Here is a 9,319-nt window from a genome sequence, read left to right on the forward strand (position 1 = left end):
TTTAATTCAAAAAAACTTTATATATACTATTGAATATTTATACTATTTTTATTCAAATCTTAGCTTTTCTTAGCATATTTTTCCTATTGAGTATTATTTCAACAATTATCAATAAGAATTTGTCAGAAAACCAAATATCGGTAGTGATAAAGGAATGTGAAATATGTTAGCAAGAAAAAAGTTGGATAATACTAATGAAATAAACACATAATGAAATAACCTCTTTTGTATAACGTTTATGTACTAGACTGTATTATACTATAAAAATTGTATAACATTATCGGGAACAGTTTTGGTTTTTAAAACTGAGACATAGAGTGGCAAACATATGTAATACTACCATTACTAATTTAAGTTCAGAAGCTGAGGCAGTGTCATGTGTATTTCACTTGCCATAAAACACTAGTATCCCCTCTTGTCTGCACTTACTACCTTCTGTGATCCATGACTTAGCACTTCTTTCTGAATGTCTAATAATGTATATACTGCAGACACTCAATTTACTTTTTGGAATCCCAACTTGACTGGAATCAGGAGATGGTTCTAGGAACTTAATTATGAAATATGCCTTAGAGTTAGTGGCTGCATCATTCTATCTTCGCAAGTACTTTTCTAAACTTTGTAGATGAAACTAGGAATTTAAGGTATAAACAAGGAACCTCCCTTGCCAGGTAGCCCACTGGAAACTTATGAAACCAGATTTTCAATTAATTGTAAATCGACAGGATGGACTACAGCAAGAGGGAAGATAAAGCTAATGAAAACTCAATAATAGTTTAAGACTGATATATTATCTAAATAAACATTAAAATATGTTATGATTTCTCTGAAAACATGAAAAAACAAAAATAATGATGTGCCAAATATGAATGTTATCAGAAATCAACACAGCAGACCTAATATAAATAGTCAAAACTTTCTTGAACACAGAACACAGAAAGCAAGTTTCTTCGCTTTTAGAAATCCACTGGATTCATTCCACTGGTCAATCATTTTGCTCTTCAAACATGCCCCTCCTCTTAGTTCTTCCATACAGTTCAATTTATACTATCCTCTGAAAGATATATGCGTCATTTGTCTCCTCAGTCTTCCTTGAGCACATGTATACATATCATTTTCATCTTTACAAAGTGGTAAAGCTGATTGCATATGCTGTTTTGTTTTTCAATCCTAAGTAGTTTTTGTACAAAATATACCAAATATAGTCTTCATTAATGATGTAAGTGAAACAAAATTTTGCCTTTAACCTCTTGGAAGTTAAACCCCTTTAACCTTTTTCCAGATGTGCCTGAGAATTAAATTGACATAAAACAGATAGATTAAAACCCCCTGATACTGGTAAAGTTTAAAGACAGTAGGAGAAGGGGATGACAATGGATGAGATGGTTGGATGGCATCACCGACTCAATGGACATGAGTTTGAGCAAGCTCTGGGAGATGGTAAATGATAGGGATCACAGAGAGTCGGACATGACTGAGAGACAGAACAACAACAAAAAATAGATTTAACAAGAGAAAAGCATACATATTTATGTAAGTTGTGACAGAAGAGCCCTTAAAAGGAAATGAAAAAAGACCCCCCAAAATGGCAAAATCTAAATACATTTATACTAGTTTGAACAAAGAGAGACAATTGTAGAAAAGTAATTGAAATATATGGGGAGGTTAAAGGAAGATGATAATTATTTTAACAAAGTTTGAAGCCAGCAGGAACATGAAACGTCTTGTAGTTGTCTGAAGATTCTTCAATTACTATGTCAAGCGACACAGATATTTCTATTTCTTCATATAATGAAGATCAGGGATCTAAAATCATCCAAAGATCTAGAGAGGCACCATTTGTCCCTGTTGGAATGGCAGTTGTTGCATATGGATTATACAGATTGAAGAACAGGGGAAATACTAAAATGTCTATTCACCTGATTCACATACACGTGGCAGCCCAAGGCTTTGTTGTGACAGCAATGACTCTATGATGCAATGGCCTATTTCCTGTATCAAGAATTCTGGGCAAAACCTAAGCCTTAGAAGAGTAATGCTATCTTGGTCTTGGTGGTGGTGGAGCTTGCTTAGTTAGACATCTCATATTGAAGTTAATATGTTTATGTTGAAAATAAATTGTTTGGGTCAGACAAGAACATGGTAATTTGAATATTGGTTTCCTCTCTTGCAGACTTAATTTGCATAATGACCATGTTACCGGTGACTAGTTCACTAGCTAGATCATTCAGGGGAGTCAGATTAGCACAAAAGTAACATGTCACTTTTAAATGCACTTGATAATGGTGCCTGTCCACCTTCTTAAACTCTTCTGTTGGAATTAAGTTCCAAAGAAGACCACATGCTAATCCTGAAAATGCTCCCAGTTGCTGCAGAATATCATATGCTTTTGATGTAATGTAGGAAGCCTGTTTACCCCAGTTAATTTAACTTTCTGACTCTCTTGTAGACTGAGTACTGTTTTTTTTGTTTGTTTGTTTTTGTTTTTGTTTTTTTGTTCTTATTCCCCCCCCCCCCCCCGAAATACTGAGTACTATTTTAAGGGCTGGTTTGCTCATGAGGAACCCTTTCAGAACAGAACATGGAATACAAATTTTTTCAACCTCCCTGAAAATCTGTGTGTTTTTAAGCCAAACCTAAACAGCTGGTGACAGAGCCACTTTGAAGTAGTATTTATTTTAAAATCATAGTTGTGGACCTGAGAATAACTTATATTGTAGATCTCGTTTAGCTCTTTTGTAATTGCAGAATTATATTTTGCTGCTGTTGCTGCTGCTGCTGCTGCTAGGTCGCTTCAGTCGTGTCCGACTCTGTGAGACCCCACAGACGGCAGCCCACCAGGCTCCCCCATCCCTGGGATCCTCCAGGCAAGAACACTGGAGTGGGTTGCCATTTCCTTCTCCAATGCATGAAAGTGAAAAGTGAAAGTGAAGTCGCTCAGTCGTGTCCGACTCTTAGTGACCCCATGGACTGCAGCCTACCAGGCCCCTCCATCCACGGGCTTTCCCAGGCAAGAGTCCTGGAGTGGGGTGCCGTTGCCTTCTCCATTTGCTGCTGTTATATTAGAATACTTCTAAATGTTGTTTTTAAACAAATGTATGTTTTAAGTGTTAATGCAAAGGTAAATGAAAAACACTTTTAAATGTGTGCAGTAGGTTTATTTTCTCTGAAAGAATCATCAACTAAATAAAATGGCTATAATGGAAGTGATTGATGAGCAAGCTGGTTTGGTCAGACCTTATACAAACTTTTGGTATATCACAGAATGCTTTGCTGTACTTGTGAAATTCTCTTGTCTAATCTGAATTTACATTCCATGGTGATAACATAGTAAATGTAGTGTTATTAAAGTAAGTGAACCCATAAAAAAAAGAATTATTTTAACAAAGTCTGTTTATTCTCTGCAGAATTCTTATTTTCTCTCAGCTTTGATTCCCAGTCGAAAAATATTTCTTTTCTCCTAGTACATGGAACACATCTTTCACATGGGAGTTTTTAATCTCTTGTTTCAGGAAGAAAAGAATATTTGAATGCTCACTCTTCTTGCATCTACTGTTTTTAGTGCCTTTAGCTCAAAATAATTCTTATGCCAAAGTGACATATTTTGAGGTGGGATATTCTTCTACCCTTCAATGTCATACAATATAGTAAACTTTGGTTGATTGAATATGATAATCTCATATCAAGCTCAATGTCTTACTCTCTAAATTAGTTGGATAAAATAGAGACACCTTAACACATAGGTCTGTTTATACCACTGTAATAGAATCAAAGAATTATTTTACTAAAGCTTTTTCCCCTGGCAGATAATGAAAACTTGTAGCTATTTTTCCAAACAAACCCCTCTACACATCATTTACTTTCTCAGATGCAAAGTTGACATCACTATTAAACATCTGTACAGTGGAGCCATATGTTTTAAATTACTTACAGCACTGTTAGAAACTTGGATCATCATTCCTAGTAGCTGTCTGCACAGTAACCAGCTATCATGTGCAGGCAGACAGCCTTGTTACAATTAATGAGTTTGAGCCTTCCAGCAATTGCTTCAGACATTATATCTCATTCTTAAGAGAGTCTCTATAAAATACCATGTTCTTGATGTTCAAAAACATTTGAAAATTCTTTATGGAGTGCTAGTAAATCCTTTGTTTAAAAAAAAAAAAAAAAAAAAAAACGAGAGGGAGAAAAAAGTAAAAAAAAAAAAAAAAAAAAAAATTCACATAGGTGCAATTTTGGATCCTTATAGATAGAAAACTCCCTGACTGACTTGTGGTATTTTTTGAATGATTGAAAAAACAGACTGTATGTTATTGATAAATCTAAGGCTAATTCAAAGGTTGAAAAGTCCTTTCTAGTAAGTGATGTTTTATTTGATTTGTAATGATGAATTATTGATACAATTACTGAGACATTCTACTAGCATTTTTGACATGGTAAATAATTAGCTCTGATATGCAATCTATGAACATAAATGCCCATAATGGCCAATATAGAATATTAAGTGTTCTGGGTTTAATAAATGTTCCACATAGTATAGCATATAGAAGTAGTAAGAATATAAGTAGTATATTTATATATATAATGGTATATACCATTATATATATACAATATAATATATTATATACATATGTATATAATATATTATATTGTATATATATGTAAATATATAATATATGTGTGTATATATATACATATAATATATAATATACACATATATACAATATAATGGTAGTAAGAATATAAAAGGAAGCTTAACTTAAAATAATGGGTTATACTCATGGGCAGTCAATGGGAAAGGTTAGGGAGACTAAATTTTGTGCGTAAAGGTTCTCTAAAACAGATATAGTATTTTATGAATATACATAATTTCCCTAAATGTATGTTAAAGAATATAATTTCTCTAAATATTATCTAATCCTCAGAAATTAAAAAGTATAGAAGTCCTACAAATATTAGTAATGTGATTAAGACGAGAACAGTATAATACAATTAAATTATGCTACCTTTTCTCTTATAAATAAAAAAGTCCAGTGTTAACAGTCAGCTAAAGTGAGAAAGCCAAGCCAAAGTTCACATTTCCTTACATCATAGAATTTTTAACTTAAGTAATCTGGATGGTTACATAATGGTATGGTGTTTTATTCCCTTAACATATCTAAGAAAATATTTAACATATAACATATAACATATAACAAACAATTGAATATTGAAAATTATGAGAACACAATGCAATTTTAAAAGGATGTTATTGACGTACTTGGTTTTTAAAGGAATTTTGTAAATGAAGACAATGATAATTACAGTATGATAAGTCGCATGTGCTGATCTCTCTCCATTATGGCCCTGATGGTTTTGTAGTTAGTGGCATCATAATTTTCAGTACCTTTCTGTTTATATTTCTAGTAGGCTATGTTAGTTGAAATATTTAATGCATTAATTATTGCACACTATCCAGTGGTGTGATGGTTAATTTATGTATCAACTTGACTGGATTAAGGGGTTCCCAGATATTTAGCTAAACATTATCATTGAGTAAGTTTTCCCAGGTGGCTCAGTGGTAAAGAATTTGCATGTCAGTGCAGGAGATGCAAGAGACACAGTTTTGAGGTTTCCATCTCTGGGTTGAGAAGATCCCCTGGAGAAGGAAATGACAACCCACTCCAGTATTCTTGCCTGGGAAATCCCTTGGACAGAGGAGCCTGATGATTCCAGTGCGCTGGGTGGGTATTACTGAGTATTTCTGTGAGGGTGTCTTTAGATGAGATTAGCATTTGAATCAGTAAACTGAACAGAGGAGATTGCCCTCTGTTTAGGGCTTGCCCTCTGTCCAGGAGATTGTAGGTGAGAAACGTTTAGTTGATTGAGGGCCTGAATAGAACAAAAAGCAGAGGAAAGGAAAATTTGCTCTTTTCTTGATAGCTTAAGTTAGACGTTGATTTTTCTCCTGCACTTGGACTGGGACCTACACAACAGTTCTCTTTGATTTTCAAGCCTCAAACTTGAACTATCACTCCAGGTTTGCTGAGTAGACTCTGCAAACAACCTAATTGGCATTTGGGCAGGAAATTTCAAGTTCTCTGTATTCAGCGTATGACCAAGCCTGAGTTTTTTCTTTTACTTTTCTTTTTCTTGTTTTTTTTTTTATGGAGGGAAATAGTCAGAAGAAGGATTTTCTCAATAAGTAAACAGAAACAATGAAGTCAGTCACAAAGATTATTTTTACGTTTGATCAAATAAAACTAAAATATTTCTGTATATTTAAAACCCCAACAATAAGATAATTTCCAAAGACAAACTTAGAAAACTAAGTTAAATATGACAAAAATACAAATGCTTTAACAAAAATTTGAGGAGATAATTTCATTTAAAGATGAAAATGAATAAAATGTGTATGAGTTAACCGTAATTAATAAACAGCTGAAAATTATGGTGGCTCAGACAGTTAAGAATCTTCCTGCAAATACAGGAGACCCAGGTTTGATTCCTGTGTTGGAAATATCCCCTGGAGAAGAAAATGGTAATCCACTCTAGTATTCTTGCCTTGAGAATCCTTTGGACAGAGGAGTCCATGGAGTCACAAAGAGTCGGACACAACTGAGTGACTAACACACACACACACACAATTTTATGTCTATTTTCAATTCTCAATACCAAAAAATAGTATACTTCAGTACAGAAAGATGATCACCTTATGTTATTGGTTATAATGTAAATGACAACTTTTTAGGAAGGGGACTAGATAAGATAAATCAGAAGTCTTGAAAAATTAAAAGCACTCTGATTTTATATCTCCACTTTCAGGAATATTTCAAAAGAAAATTCATGCACATGAATAAAGATTTATGCAATGATTGTTCATCACATCATAGTAAAAAAAAGCAGGAACAATGTAAGTGCCCAGTAAGAATGATGGCTGGGTGAGATTATTTAATATAAGTGTTTTAAAATTAGTTAATCATTGATAAATCAATAAGTGTTTGGTGATATTTAGTCATCTGTCTGCAGTACAGATTTTTTGCACATCAAAAATTTAAAATAAGTTTTTGCCTCCATCAATATGAAGTCATTCATACTCTTATTTTGCAAATGAAAAAAAGTCATTTTTCATTATTTTTTCTCATGTAATTGTAATATTGTATAAAAATAATCTGAAATAAAGATATTGAATAAATTTTAAATATAACTTTTTTTAAAATGCAATATAACACAAAATTAGCATGCTTAAATAAATTTGGTCTGCTGTTAAGGCTTTCCCTGAATATCACATAGTCTGCCAAATCAAGACAGATGACATTGTGACCATCAGTTTTGCAAACTTGACTGTATTTGACCAGAAATTAGATCTTAAGTGCTAATAAATATATGTGCTTCTCTCCTGTTTCTGAAAATACATAGGATAAATATGCTAGCCAAATGGTATCCTGTATATTCAGCCCTATTGGAAGTGGATTGCACTTCTGAATATGAAATTCTAATGTAATTTAGCAAAACAAAAATATATTACCTGCTAACAAACTTTATAGAAAAATATTTTAATTCAAACTTAGTATTATTGCCATTATATTGACAATGGAATTACAAGCATACCTCAGGGATCATGTTTTAGTTCCAGACCATTCCAAAAATGTATATTGCAATAAAGAGAGTCACATGAATTTGGAGGTTTCTAAGAGCATAAAAGGGCTTCCCTGGTGGCTCAGAGCTTAAAAGCGTCTGTCTCAAATGTGGGAGACTCGGGTTCGATCCCTGGGTTGGGAAGATCCCCTGGAGAAGGAAATCGTAACCCACTCCTGTATTCTTGCTTGGAGAATCCCATGGGCGGAGGAGCCTGGTAGTCCACAGGGTCGCAAAGAGCCGGACACGACTGAGCGACTTCACTCACTCACTAAGAGCATTAAAATGTTATGTTTATACCAACTGTAGTCTATGAAGTGTGCAATAGCATTATGTCTAAAAGTTTTGCATTTGTTGTTGTTATTTAGTTGCTAAGTTTTGTCAGACTGTTTTATGAACCTGTGGAACCTATGGACTCCGGGGAGCCTGGCGGACTGCAGTCCATGGGCCTCAAAGCATCAAACACGACTGCGTGGCCAAGCGCGCATGACTGATGGGGGGGGGGGGGGGGGGGTGGCCGCTAAAGGTTGCGGTGGCTGTGAAAATTTCCTAAAGTAAGAAAACAATTGAAGTCCGCTGTATCGATTGACTATTCCTTTCACCGATGATTTATCTGTAACATGCAATGCTCCTTGATAGCATTTTACTCACAGTAGAACGTCTTTCAAAATTGAACTGTCTCACACTCTGCCACTGCTTTATCAACTAAGTTCTTGTAATAATCTAAAACCTTTGCTATCATTTCAACAATCTTCGCACCATCTTCACTCAAAGTAAATTCCATCTCAAGAAGCCATTTTTTTGCTCATCCATAGGAGACAACAGTAAATGTTTTATCATGAGATTGCTGCAATTTAGTTATATCTTCAGGTTCCACTCCCGATTTTGTTTTGCTTGCTATTTCTACCACATCCAAAAGGTACTTCCTCCACTAAAGTTTTGAGCCCCTAAAAATCAGCCACGAGGATTGGAATTAACTTCTTCCAAACTCCTTTTCATGTTGACATTTGGCCCCTTCTCATGACTCACATAAGTTCTTAATGGAATCTATAATGGTGAGGCCTTTCCAGAAGTTTTTCAATTTACTTTACCAGATTCATCAGAGGAATCATATAGCAGCTATAGTCTTAAAATTTTCATTTCTTAAATAATACTTGAAAATCAAAATTACTCCTTGATCCATGGGCTGTAGAGTAGATGCTGTGTTTTCAGGCATGAAAGCAACATTAATGTCATTGTATATTTCCATCACTACTATTGGGTGTCCAAGAACATTGTCAACAAGCAGTAATATTTTGACATGATTTTTTTTTTTCTGAGCAGTAATCACAACAGTGGTATGACGATATTCAATAAGCCATGTTATAAACAGACACGCTGCCATCCAGGCTTAGTTGTTCCATTTATATAGTACTGGCAGAGGGTATTTAGTGTAATTCTTAAGAGCCCTAGAATTTTCGGAATGGTAAATGAGCACTGATTTCAACTTAAAATCACTAGCTACACTAACCCCTAACAAGAGTTAACCTGTCGCTTGAAGTATTGAAGCCGAGCCTTGACTTCTCCTCTCTGTGAAAATCCTAAATGCCATCTTCTTCCAATAGGAGGCTATTTTGTCCAAATTGAAAATCTGTTTTTTTTTTTTTTTTCATATAACTACCTTCATTAATTATCTTGGTTAGATCTTCTCTAAAAATTGCTG

General features: G+C 34.3%; 1 pseudogene; it reads left to right on the forward strand.

Annotated features, from left to right (window-relative positions):
* Positions 1-1,754: 1,754 nt before the first annotated feature.
* On the forward strand, positions 1,755-1,976 carry LOC136168902 (HIG1 domain family member 1A, mitochondrial pseudogene; annotated as a pseudogene).
* Positions 1,977-9,319: the final 7,343 nt, after the last annotated feature.

Source organism: Muntiacus reevesi, chromosome 1 (genome assembly GCF_963930625.1).
Source record: "Muntiacus reevesi chromosome 1, mMunRee1.1, whole genome shotgun sequence".
Lineage (NCBI taxonomy): Eukaryota > Metazoa > Chordata > Mammalia > Artiodactyla > Cervidae > Muntiacus > Muntiacus reevesi.